The sequence below is a fragment of the Rhipicephalus sanguineus genome, chromosome 8 (assembly GCF_013339695.2).
Source record: "Rhipicephalus sanguineus isolate Rsan-2018 chromosome 8, BIME_Rsan_1.4, whole genome shotgun sequence".
Classification (NCBI taxonomy): domain Eukaryota; kingdom Metazoa; phylum Arthropoda; class Arachnida; order Ixodida; family Ixodidae; genus Rhipicephalus; species Rhipicephalus sanguineus.
In genome coordinates, this window is record NC_051183.1 from 67069980 (window position 1) to 67082855 (window position 12876).

A 12876-nucleotide genomic window follows, 5' to 3' on the forward strand; every position below is an offset into this window, starting at 1 on the left:
TGGTGTATATCAACCTAGCGAAACGGCCGCGAGTGCGTCATGAGCGTGGCATGTAAATCATGACGTGCATGACACGCGTGTCATGATTTTCATGTTACCACGTGTCAGTTATGTTTGTCATACAGAAATGTCTCCTCATACCAGTTTTCGTATATATCCATTCATTTAAACGGCCGCGAGCGCCCCGAGACCGTGTCACGTAAATCATGCTGCACATGACATGCGGGTCATGAGTTGCATGTCAGGACCTGTCATTATGTTTGTCATGGACTCTTGTCACTCCATACCAATTTTGGTATATATGAAACTAACGTACGGCCGCAAGAGCCCAAGGCCGTGGAATGTAATCATGCTGTTCATGACATGGATGTCATGATTTTCATGCTATGACCTGTCATTTGTGTTCGTAATAAGGTCATGTTATGCCACACCATTTTGGTAGACAACAACGAAACGGCCAGGAGAGCACAAAGTCGTAGGCGGCTAGCTAGATAGATAGATAGATAGATAGATAGATAGATAATAGATAGATAGATAGATAGATAGATATATATAGATAGATAGATAGATGATAGATAGATAGATAGATAGATAGATAGATACGCTCAAAATCGCAGAAGTTCGCTAAGAAATGCTTCGCATTTTAAAAAGTGGGTTAGCGAATGACGCTTCGCGATGAGCCTGTACTGGTGGCTTTTTGTTGTTTCCATCGCTATTTTTGATCCTTCCGATAACGGACCGTTTCGTGTGCATGTATGAGTGTGTTCTTGGTGGCGTTTCAAAGCCGCTAGACTAGGCTCGCGTCATGAAGGAAGCAGAGTAACGTAGCGAGGGTAGAGCGAGGGCAGAGCGGCGACGATCGTCACAGCCTGCGAGATGCAGCGCGTCCTGAAGCGTCGCACAGGACAGGCCGACAAGGGTAGGGACATGAAAGAGAGAGATAGGAGGGTGAAGGGGAAAAAAGAGGAGGATGGTCGCACTCTGCTCGCGTGTCCCTCGGCAGCAGAAACCCGCGGCGCGGGCCGCCCCCAAGGAGAGGAGTAGTCAAGCAGGTCGGCAGGGGAGAGAAGGATGCCAGCAGCATCACGTGACGGGCGCACGTGTGCGGGAGAAGTCAGCGCCGCAGCAATGTAAACAAACAGGAGACAGCTAAATACGGGCCTCAAAGGCGCTTAAACAGATCGGCGGCGCCGAAAAAATCCAGCAGAGCATAACACGCCTGCAAGTGCAAGAAGTGCAGTGCGCGAGTCACACAGGACGTTTTGTGTGCATGTGCGAGTGTGCTCTTGGCGCGTTTCAAAGCCGCTAGACTAGGCTCGCGTCATGATGGAAGCAGAGTAACGTAGCGAGGTCAGAGCGGCGACGATCGTCACAGCCTGCGAGATGCAGCGCGTCCTGAAGCGTCGCACAGGGCAGGCGGACAAGGTCAACAAGGTGGTGGTGGTAGTGGTTTGAAGAGAAAAAGGCGCCTAATTTCTGCAGCCCGGTCGGGAGCACGGCGCAGCGCCTCAACAGTACCGAAAGAGTAGGATAAAGAAGGGGGGAAGAGTGAGAACAGAAAACGCAAGGAGGAGTGTACACTCCGTAACTCAGTTCAAATCACCCGCCTCGCTCGAGCCAATCACGTCAAGCCAAAGACGTGCGTGCGGAACCACACGCAAAAAAAAAAAAACAATTTTCGACAAAACAGATCCTGCCACAACAAAATTGCTCCGTGCTTGTATACTTATAATGTTTGTTGATATCACGCGGGGTCATCATTGCTGTCAGTAGATAATTAGAGATATAAAGCAACTAAATTCAAATCATCCGCCGCGCGAGAGCCAATCCCTTCAAACCAAAACCACGCGTGCGGGACCACGTTCAGCGCGATAAAAAAAATGTACCGGCGTGGGGAATCGAAGGTGGTGCCGTGATAAGTTCGTTCCGCGCTTGTATATTTGCGGTGTTTATTGATATTATGTGTGCCAATCATCGTTGTCAGTCGTCGACTGGAAGTGTATCGCGTGTGGGATGGAATGGGCGGCCAAAGGTGTGTCAAGATTTTGTGTTGGTGTTCTGTGGTGTGTCGTCGTAGCCTCAACGGGCTCCTCGCTTTGTCTGCGCGCTCAGCGCTGCGTGATCGGCGTGCTTTCCACGTTTCTTGATTACGCACGGTTATTGCGTGGTTCAATCGAGTGCATCTACTCAGACAGTCCACCGCCCAGTGCCTTGTCTGACGACGACGGCGACTAAAGCACAAGCATGCGCCTCAGCGGATGCCTAGGTGAGTTCAACTCGCCAAATTGCGTAACTATGTGATCTTATTGTGTGACATTTATGCAGGTAAGGCAGCCCGGGTGGCGTGTGCACACAGCAGTGATGATGTACGAGAAAAGTTGTCTGATAGGCAAGTATAGGATTCTGCTACAGGTAGTATCTGCTTTTCTGTGATGTTTTGTTATACACTTCTAGTAGTTGCTCTATTTGTGTCATTTAAGCCTGGTTGCTGTTGATGTCAGTGCAGCGTTAAAGAAAACCAGATCCCCAAAATTTCCAGAGCCCCCTCCGCTACGGCGTGTCTCATAATCATATCGTGGTTTTGGCACGTAAAACCCCAAATGTTAATATCGCGAAGTCATCGCTTGAACCGATGTTCAATCACCTGCCGCCATAAAATTCGCCTGCTTTAAACGCACTGGTCGCCTCGTACATTTTCTGTGAATAAAATGCAACGGTAATAATGAACTAACGTGCAAATCAACTACAATGCAGTAGACGGGGACGCAGATAGACACAAAACGCTTGTCACGCTGCTCAGAAGCGTATGTATCGCTGGTTGCGTCACCATCTACTGGGTGATTCCACGAGAGATCGAACATGCCTGTCCGGTCGCAATTTTTGTTTTGCCTGGGTTTTTAATATGTTATGTGGGCACATTCAAAGTGCCGGAACCGAACATTTTATTTCAAGAAACGCTCCCAGCGCGCCAAAAAAATATTTGCAGGTGGGCGGCTCGGGCCTCTTGCTTTTGCTCACTGTAATGTTTTCGGATTTCACGGCCGAATTTAGCGCGAACTATAAATGATGTCCAAAATTTTTTTTGCTGGTTTTAATACGCATTACTGTGAATTACATCCATGCTTTTTTATGCTGTCCTCAAAAGAAGAAAATGTGAAAAAATGGCAAACACGGCCGAAATCAAAAAAGGGTCCTAAGTTTGAGGCGCCTTGGCGTCTTTGCTATTACAAACAGAAATTGTGAAACAATGTCAAATATAGAAAAGAGCCTTTGCAACATTTATACGGAAGATCATTTTCCTACAAGCAGCGCAAAAAAAAAAGTTAAAGAAGCGAGTTTTTCCAAAAAAGTACGTTTTCAAAAAATAAAATAAAAATAAACTCCGGTCTCAATCTTGACGGCAATTTTTTATCGAAGAGCGCTTTTGTCAGTGAACACACGGTTTTAATATCATATGTCCTCATTTGCTTGTTTACGAGATATAACTGGCCAAATGACCCTTGCAGTGTGTGCTCACTTCAGTGCGACTGATGGTTGTTATCAGCTTGCATTGTGCGTAAATCTCAGTTTTAATTATTCTACTGCAGCAAAATCTTGCGCTGGTGGCTTTTCGTCAAGAAAAATGTGCTCTCAGATTTCATTTGCTTCTAGCGTGTGCGAAAGTGGGCTGCTGCCGCCTTCTAAAGGGTGATTCCACGAGAGATCGAACATGCCTGTCCGGTCGATATTTTGTTTTGCCTGGGTTTTTATATGTTATGTGGGCACATTCAAAGTGCACGGAACTGAAAATTTTATTACCAAGAAACGCTCCACAGCGTGCCAAAAAAATATTGAAGGTGGCGGCGTGGACCTCCTGTTTTTGTCACTGCAATGTTTTCGGATTTCACGGCCGAATTAACGCGAACTATAAATAATGTGTCGAAAATTTTGTTTGTTGGTTTTAATACGCATTACTGTGTCCATGCTTTTTATGCCGTCCTCAAATGGCAAAAAAAATGTGAAAAAAAGTGGCAAACCCGGTCCAAATCAACAAAGTTTGCTAAGTTTGATGGACCTTGGCGCCCTTCCTATTTCACACAGAAACTTCAAAAAAAGTGTCATGTATTTGAAGGAGCCTTTGCAACATTTATGCGGAAGATCGTTTCTCCGAAAGGCAGCGCAAATAACAATAAAATAGTTAAAGAAGCGAGTTTTTTTTCAAAAAATTATATTTTCAAAAAATAAAAAAAACTCAGGCCTAATTTTGACATTTTTTTATCGAAGAGTGCTTATGTCAGTGAAACACCATGTTAATATGTATGTCCTCATTTTCCTTGTTCATGATTTAACGGGCCAAAATTACTCTTGCTGTGTGCGCTCACTTCAGTGCGATTGATAGTTGTCATCAGCTTGCATCGCACGTAAATCTAGTTTTAATTATTTCCTGCAGTAAAACTTTGCTCTGGTGTCTTGTCGTCAAGAAAAATGTATTCCCAAACTTTAATTGTGTCTAGCGTGTGCGGGGGTGGGCTGCTGCCGCTCTCTAAGGCCTAACGCGTACGCAGTTTGCAGCTTATAACGTCAACTTACTTTCCCCTCCTGTATTCGCTAATCAAAGAACGCGAGACACCGCGAACACATGGTTAGGTCACTTTGTCAAAACTCTCCTTGCACACAGAATAAAGCATCTCTATGCAGCGAAGGCCAACTTAATCTGTAACTAAATGCCACAATCAGCAGGCGCGCTGTATTGCAGTTGTTTTCTCATTGCCTGCTTGCTTTCCCTTCCATTACGTGCATTGTACGCTCTAACCATCTTCCCATCCGACGCACACTGTGCCTAAACAACATTTGTAAAAAGTTAGCGCAATCATTTCCGAGCCGTTTATTTCACTTCCCGCTATCACATGTTTTCGGCGTCGCAGATAACGTCTTCCTGTATCATGTCGACCTTTACCTCAGCGTTTCAACAGCCAGAAAACGTGCGGTGCGGCATGATTAAGCCATGAGTGGCCGAAGCTGCCCAATTGATGATGTTTTGTTGCTACTTTACTTAAGTGCTTTCCCACGTCGAGGACAGCAGAGGTCATTGGTGGCGCCAGACGGACATTACCCTTAGTTTTGGACAATGAGTGTGCCCTACAAATAATTATTACAGCCTAAAGCGCTTAGACATCTAGTCATAAAATGTTAAACCGTGAGCAGCTCTGGAAACGCATTCATGACAGCTGCGCAGATGTGAGATAATTTGTGCGGCGCCGTGCAGTATAAACGCTTCGACTTGCTCTAGGTCTAGCTGTTCACTACACGCGATGCCCGCGGCCCCATGGCTAGGTCCTATTATTCTGGGCCGATTATTTACGCGTTCACAAAAAGAAGATTGCTGAGGAAAATTTTCGTTGCGCCAAATTTTCTTTCTTTGCTCTTTTTGTTGTTGCCTACCTCCAGAAGCTACTGTCATATGCTGAGGATCTTCACGACACCTGCGAAGTCTGCTTGCATTGCTTTACGCTCCTCAAGGAAAACCTGTCTACATCTAACCGCGATGAGGTAGACCAGGCATTTCTTCAAGAGAAGAAGCGATTGATATCTTGAACAGGCGCGCCCATCTTTCCTCTGATGATGTAGGCGAGGTTGTAGGCTGCAAACCTGCTTACACGTTAGCCATTTAGAGGGCGGCAGCAGCCACCTTTTGCACACGCTAGACACAAATAAAATCTGAGAACACATTTTTCTTGCCGAAAAGCCATCACAGCAAGGTTTTGCTGCAGCAGAATAATTAAAACTGAGATTTACGCACAATGCAAGTAATAACAACCATCAGTCGCACTGAAGTGATCACACACAGCAAGGGTCATTTTGGCCAGATATATCTCGTAAACAAAACAAATGAGGACATATGATATTAAAACCGTGTGTTCACTGACATACGCGCTCTTCGATAAAAATTCTCATCAAAATTGAGACCGGAGTTCTTTTTATTTTATTTTTGAAAATGTACTTTTTGAAAAACTCGCTCTTTTACTATTTTTTTTTCTTTTTTTGCGCTGCCTGTAGGAAATTTATTTTCCGTCTAAATGTTGCAAATGCTCTTTTCTATATTTTTAATTGTTTTCAAGTTTCTGTTGTAATAGCAAAGGCGCCAAGGCGCCTCAAACTTAGGACCCTTTTTGATTTCGGCCGTGTTTGCCATTTTTTCACATTTTCTTCTTTTTGAGGACAGCATAAAAAACCATGGATGTAATTCACAGTAATGCGTATTAAAACCAGCAAAAAAATTTCGACACATCATTTATAGTTCGCGCTAAATTCGGCCGTGAAATCCGAAAACATTGCAGTGAGCAAAAACAGAGGCCCGCGCCGCCCCTTCAAATATTTTTTGGTGCGCTGGGAGCGTGTCTTGGAAATAAAATTTTCGGTTCCGTGCACTTTGAATGTGCCCACATAACATAAAAAACCCAGGCAAAACAAAATTGCGACCGACGGCATGTTCGATCTCTCGTGGAATCACCCTACTGTGGCTGCGCTTGATTAATCCTGACAAATACATATTCTTCTATGTGAGATTTCAACCTGGCTGCGCAAGGTTTTTTTTTCATTTTTTTATTCATATACCCTAAAGGCCCATTTGGGCATCCATAGGGGGTTTTGAGACATTTATATGAACAAACTTCAATAAGACATTGGTACTGTAACTAAAATAGTAAACAATATAAGACATACTACTATTAATACAGGTTGGGCGCGTAGCACTTATTTCAGGGGTCTCGAACTCGCTTCAGCCAGCCGCAGGGCCGCAGTCGCGAAATTTTTTAGTCTCCCGCAAGGGCGGGGACAGTGAAAAACTGAGAGCGGAAAAGATGGGGAGGGGAGGGGCCTGAAAAAAATTGTCAACTAACGTTGCCATTTCAAAGACGGCCTTTCCCATATACCATATTGTTGACGATGGAACGCGTTTATTTACAGAATGGCCCACGAACCCAACTTCCGAGCGGCACGCCTACCGGCCGAACATCGGAGTGACCCGCCTGTGCGCAGCTTGATCTGCCTACCACGCGTCGGCCTTGGTCATCATCTCACCGGCCTCGCCTTTCATCTCTACCACCTGGAAAGCCGGCGTGGCCGACGGAGGTGAGGTCGCTGGACGTACGGCTTTTCACAAAAGTATACCCTGCACCTGCACCACAATTGTGACGATTGAACGCGTTTATTTACAGAATGTAAAATGAATGCAGATGTACAGCTCGGAGCGAAAAACAGTTCACCGAGCCGCTCGCAAGCAAGTGCAGCCTCGTTCTCGTTTTCTTCATCTACTCTCCGATAGCGTGTTAACTATATTTGTCATTTCTAAAGGAGATTTGATGTCAGGTTTGAGAAACATATCGACACTGATACATAGACGGTTTTACATAAGACACATGGGCACGGCCACAAATGCTGTTAAATCAGTTTTTTTTAATTTTTTATATAGCGACGTGAATTAACAAGGTCACATAACGTCGAATGCACCAACCCAACCGTTTTCATGCGCACGCGTTGTACTGTAGCACTGTTTGTTTAGTTCAAGATACAAAACAGCAAAGTTAACAGCCCAATACGTGGGCACCAAAAACCATCAGTAAAATAGTCTATAGAAGGACCGAAATCAATACGCCGATAGTGAAGTATCGAGTTTTCATTTCACCGTTATGTTTAAGTGTATTGTAACCACATGGGGTGCCTTACGAAAAAATGCTTAGATCAGTCTCGCCAGAGTTGCTCACGAGCGTATTTATTAAATAAATGAAAGGAAATATCGGACAAGGACAGCCATATGCAGGCTGGGCCGCTGGCTAGATATACGGGCCATGTTTGAGAACATTGATTTAGTTCTGCAGAAAACTTACAAGAAGGCAATGCATTTGACTGAATCATATTATGTGCTGGTAGTAACAGTAAGTGTGCATATAACTGCAAGCTTAATTGGAAGTAGTACAGCATGTCTATATAAATTATAATTGACAGACGTGTGTGTCAGTTCAACTAAGCTTATTAAGGTAGCGTATGCTCTGCTTGTTGCTGTGTTTGCCTGGGAAGAAACATGTCGATTATTAGTCCTGCCATTACATATATTTGTTTGATGAACTAAACATGTTCTCTCTAATACCAATTTATTTAATAGTGGAGTAGCATCATTGCAAAAACTTATCACAAGTGGCTTGGGATGTGATGGTGTATCAAGAACATTACTTGATCTTGTGGTACCGTAGTTTTCGCTTTCCTTTGTACTTTGCTAAAGAAGCATGAAGCCAGAAGTGGGGTCTTATTTGCAGTATAAAAAACCAAGATGTATCAATCAGGGAAAGGGATGACAGTGCTGCTTTAGTTTATGCAGTTATAAATTGAAGAATGTCATTTCTGATATGTTTACATGTTTTCTGATCACAGAATTCTGGACAGTGTGGTTATACTGATTTTGTGGCGTGCCAAGCACTACGAAATTGAACAGACGAAACAAGGGCACTGGATCAAGGGCTACTTTTTCTTGTTAGACACAACCTACTAATGCAGACAGACAATGAAGCCAAGGAAGGCATAGGGAGATTATTTTAGTTTTTGACTGTAGTGTGGTAATTTTTACATAAATTGAAAGGAATTAAAGTCAACAAAAGAGACACTTGCTCCTGCCAGGGACCGAATCTGTAACCTTTGGATAGTGCGTCTGATGCTCCAATGGAGCTGCAACAGTGGTCATTGTCCCATCCATCCCATTGAGCACCTCAGTGTGTAATCCCAACAGTACATGCTAGTGCTACTTTTGGCCATCCTGGCGTCTTGTAGAACTCTTTACGAGCTGGCAGCTGGCCAATGAACCCTTGCATGCTACCTGAAGCCATCAAGTCTACCGGGACGAGACCCTATAGCTATGAAAGGACAAAAGAAACATAGTGAATTAAGGGCTCATTGAATTGAACAGACACTTGTAGGGCACAGCACGAGCCCTGCATATGAATTGACTTTAGTGCAACAAGGTTTTTTTTGAAGAGTTCAAAACTGGGCTTGTTGGCAAAACATACCCAAGATTTAAAACCATGCAAGAGCAGCAGAGGAGACAGAAAAGCCAACACAGTGCTCAATCTTTGCTGTAACCTCTGGTGCTCTTACACTTCTACTAAGTCTTCAGCTATCTTGAAATCTTCACATTCATGATGTCGTACAATAAGGGTGGCTCGTTACCATACATTGTGTACATAGAGCATACTGATCTATTTAATATTGTGATGATAGTGCTGATGGAGTTTTCTGTGCAAGTTGCTTATTCGGCAAACTGTATTCTTCATACTTTTTAGTACGCCAGTGTGGGAAAGCTTGACATGTAACGCATAATTAAAATTGTCTGCAAAAATCTATTACTCCACTAATATTTGCTCTTAATGCATCCTAAGCTCATCATTCATGGACAGTTTTGGTGTATCAACAGATACCTGTGTTAAGCCATCATGTTTTATATGTACTACTTGTGTACTGTAAGGCCTCTATTGTGTGCAGGTTATGGAATGTTTTGTGGCATCTGTAATGCATGTACCCAGCATAGACGACTGACTGTTCAAGGAACTGAAGCAGTGGACAGCTTGCTGTGAAAGATGGGAGCATTCTTCCTCTGGTCTGGACAAGCCCATATTAAGTGGTAGGCATTGGTTTCCTTCTCTACAAATGGGCAGTTCGAGAAGAGTAGCTTGGGCTTGTTGGTACGTAATGCGAGTAAAATAGCGCACACTTAGAGTAAGCAGCACGACACAAGCGCTATCAACAGATGAATATTTGAAATAGCAGAGAAAGACTTGTGTACAGAAATGTGTGAGGTGAGTGCGCATGTTACACAGGCATGACTGCAAACGATCTGAAATCGGCACAAAGGATCGGTAGCTCCTTTACGGGCAAGCTAACAAAAGGCATGCTAACACACCGTGTGCCTAACTTCTCAATCATTTTGCCTTCTATTATCTCACGGACTGCATTTTCTTTACTGTTCACAATCACGTCAACTTCATCAAATTCAGGCTGACATTCACACGTGCTACAGTTGCATAGCTAGGTGACCGTTTTTGTGCTTTTGTACATTGCAACGGTGTTCTCTCAAACGATCGTTAAGGCATCTAGCGGACTGGCTAATGTAGAACTTTCCATAATGCAGTGGGATCCGATACGCAGCATGATCAATGCATCTAACAAACGTACATCTATGTTTCTTTGAGCATGTCGCTAGTAGCTCCTTCCTAGGAACACTACTATTGCAAAGGCTGAAAGGTTTTTGAGGGGCACTAAACACAACAGATACATCAACGCGACCAGCAATCTTCTTGAGATTATGCACAATATCATGCATGTAAAGCGCTACACAACAATGCACTCTATGGTGCGGGCAGATAATTCGTGAAGTAAAATTTCGACCACTGCTACCTGTTGATTCTCGGATAACCAGCTTCCAGTAAGCGACCTGTTCTTTAGCGCAAAAACACAAAAGTGAATGCCCTCTGCGTGTTATTATATCTGAGAAAGCAGCATGGCAAAAATCTATTTCTAGCTCCTTGCTAGAAATACTAAATCTGCTGCAGTGTAATGATCCTTTTCAAGTGAGATATTCTACCTTAATGATAATTTCAGAGAGCACCGTGGCAATCAGAAAAGCACAAGGACGGTCTTCTAGCTATGCAGTGCGACATGTGGATGTCAGCAGGAATTCGATAAAGTTCATGTGATTGTCAAAAGTAAAAAGTTAGTCCATGAGATGATTGAAGCCGAAATGACTCAGTGGTTAGGCACACGATGTGTTAGAATGCCTTATATTAGTTTGCCCGAAAAGGAACTTGTATTCCTTTGTACCGATTTCAGATGGCTTGCAGTCATGCCTGCGTGACACGTGCACTCACTTCACCTGTTTCTTTACATAAGACTTCCTCTGCTATTTCAAATAAACAATTGTTGTTAGCGCTTGTGTCATGTTGCTTACTCTGTCCCTGTCTAAGTGTGCGCTATTTTACTCATCCAACTGAGAAACTTATGGCACTATATGTGAGGAACACCAAGACAGGAAAGAGTATGTAATAGCAAGTGCTTGTGATTGTTCAAACACACAATGTTGCAACTTGCCTGCAGCATAGCTTGCACCTTCACAGCTCTTTGCAAACAGTCGTGCAGTTGGGCACACTTCACCCTGCTGTTCTGGGTCACAGAGAATGTGGCCGGTTGGATCAGCGTGATGTGACATGTACCCAAAAAAAAATATCGTCTGAAGGACACTCACCATTTATACCTTGGGCTCAAATAAAGAGCCAAGGCTTTTATGCTTCGTTACAGCCTCTACAATGGAAATCTCAGACTTCCAGTCACATGCTTTTGTGCTGCTTACAAGTTGCTCCTGTGATCACTTGAACCATTCCTGTCGCTTTTTGTCATCTTGGATGACACCAGCTTCTCTTCTGATGAGCTCGTGAACACAGCAACGTTGCTGATAGTGCATTTCAATTTTCTAAGGATATATGATATCAATAGCTGCATTAGTAAAGAGAAATGGGGAAAAAAGCATACCTGAAGCTATGTCTTGCTAATGGCTGCAGCCGACCTCACTTTCATGAGGAACAGGCACTCAAAGATGGGCAAAAAATGTCTCAATAGAATCTGATTTCTTGTGTCACTGTCTGTCATTGAGATGCCTTTTTCGCTTGCTTTTTTTATCATATTTTCACACCTTCCTTGGTGAAGTAGGATGCTCAGAACGAATGAAACAAGTTAAAGTGTTTTCCCATCAAGCCGTCCAACTAACTTCTTTTCAGCGTGCAGTTCTATTCTTTATAAAGCACTTCAAAAACTTTCTACTGAACTATACATAATGCAAGCTCCCTCCTTCTGTGAAGCACAGTGTTTAAAGCAAAAGGGCATGTGAACTTCTGTGGATTTTTGTTCTTGGTAGTGCATAATTGCAAGCTTCAGTAGTTGCCAAGTCTTAAAATGTGCTGTTCATAACATTTTGACTGCAAATAACTTTGTTCATTAGCCAACTTTATCACTGCATTGGTTCTATTCGTATTGTTGTGTTGTACAGAAACAGGGTGAAATATTTCCATGTTCTCTAAACCTTTGAGACGCCACCAATGAAAAACTGTCTGTAAATGCGTCAAATTGATACATCATTTCAAGGCACTCGATATCTATTGCAACAAAATAATGTCATAATGCATTAATTTATGTGTTTATAGTAATTATAATTCAATTGTAATAATTATCTATTGTAAAGTCATTCATGCTACGTTCTTACATTAATAGAATGAAATCTTACGCCAAAATATAGTGCAAATTTGTTTTGTGTATGTTCATTTGGAGTGAAGAAAAATTATACTTTTGGCATGGCTCGCAGGAAGGAGCACTTCGAACGACTCGTTGAACAGTGTAGTGCCTTCAGCAAACTGATAATATACAACAGTACACTGCAAAATGAAGTTAAATGAACACAAATTTATTATGCAGCAGGTTCATTTGATCCAAAGCTCAACGTATCTTGTTCAACGTATCTTGATCAGCGCTTCTTGTAATTCCTCCCTGTTGCGTTGTGCTTTTCGCGCTGCTTACTTCCAAGGTATCTTGCTCTCTAGTAGCCTAGTCGTTACCAATGGCAAAAAAAGTGGTGCACACAATTGTGTACATAGCGTGTCAAAGGGTTAAAGGTTAATTTTTGGAGAGTCCTTGCTTTGTAGGGCCAAGTAAAGCCTCACTTTAGTTGTAATTATGAACTACATTAATGGAAAAGCTAACATTAGTGATAAGATTCAGTGAAACAAAAATACTCCGTATCATCAGATCTTATTGCCAAGGGCCTCTATGCACTGTGTGATCTTTTGTGCATATGAAGACGAAGGAGTG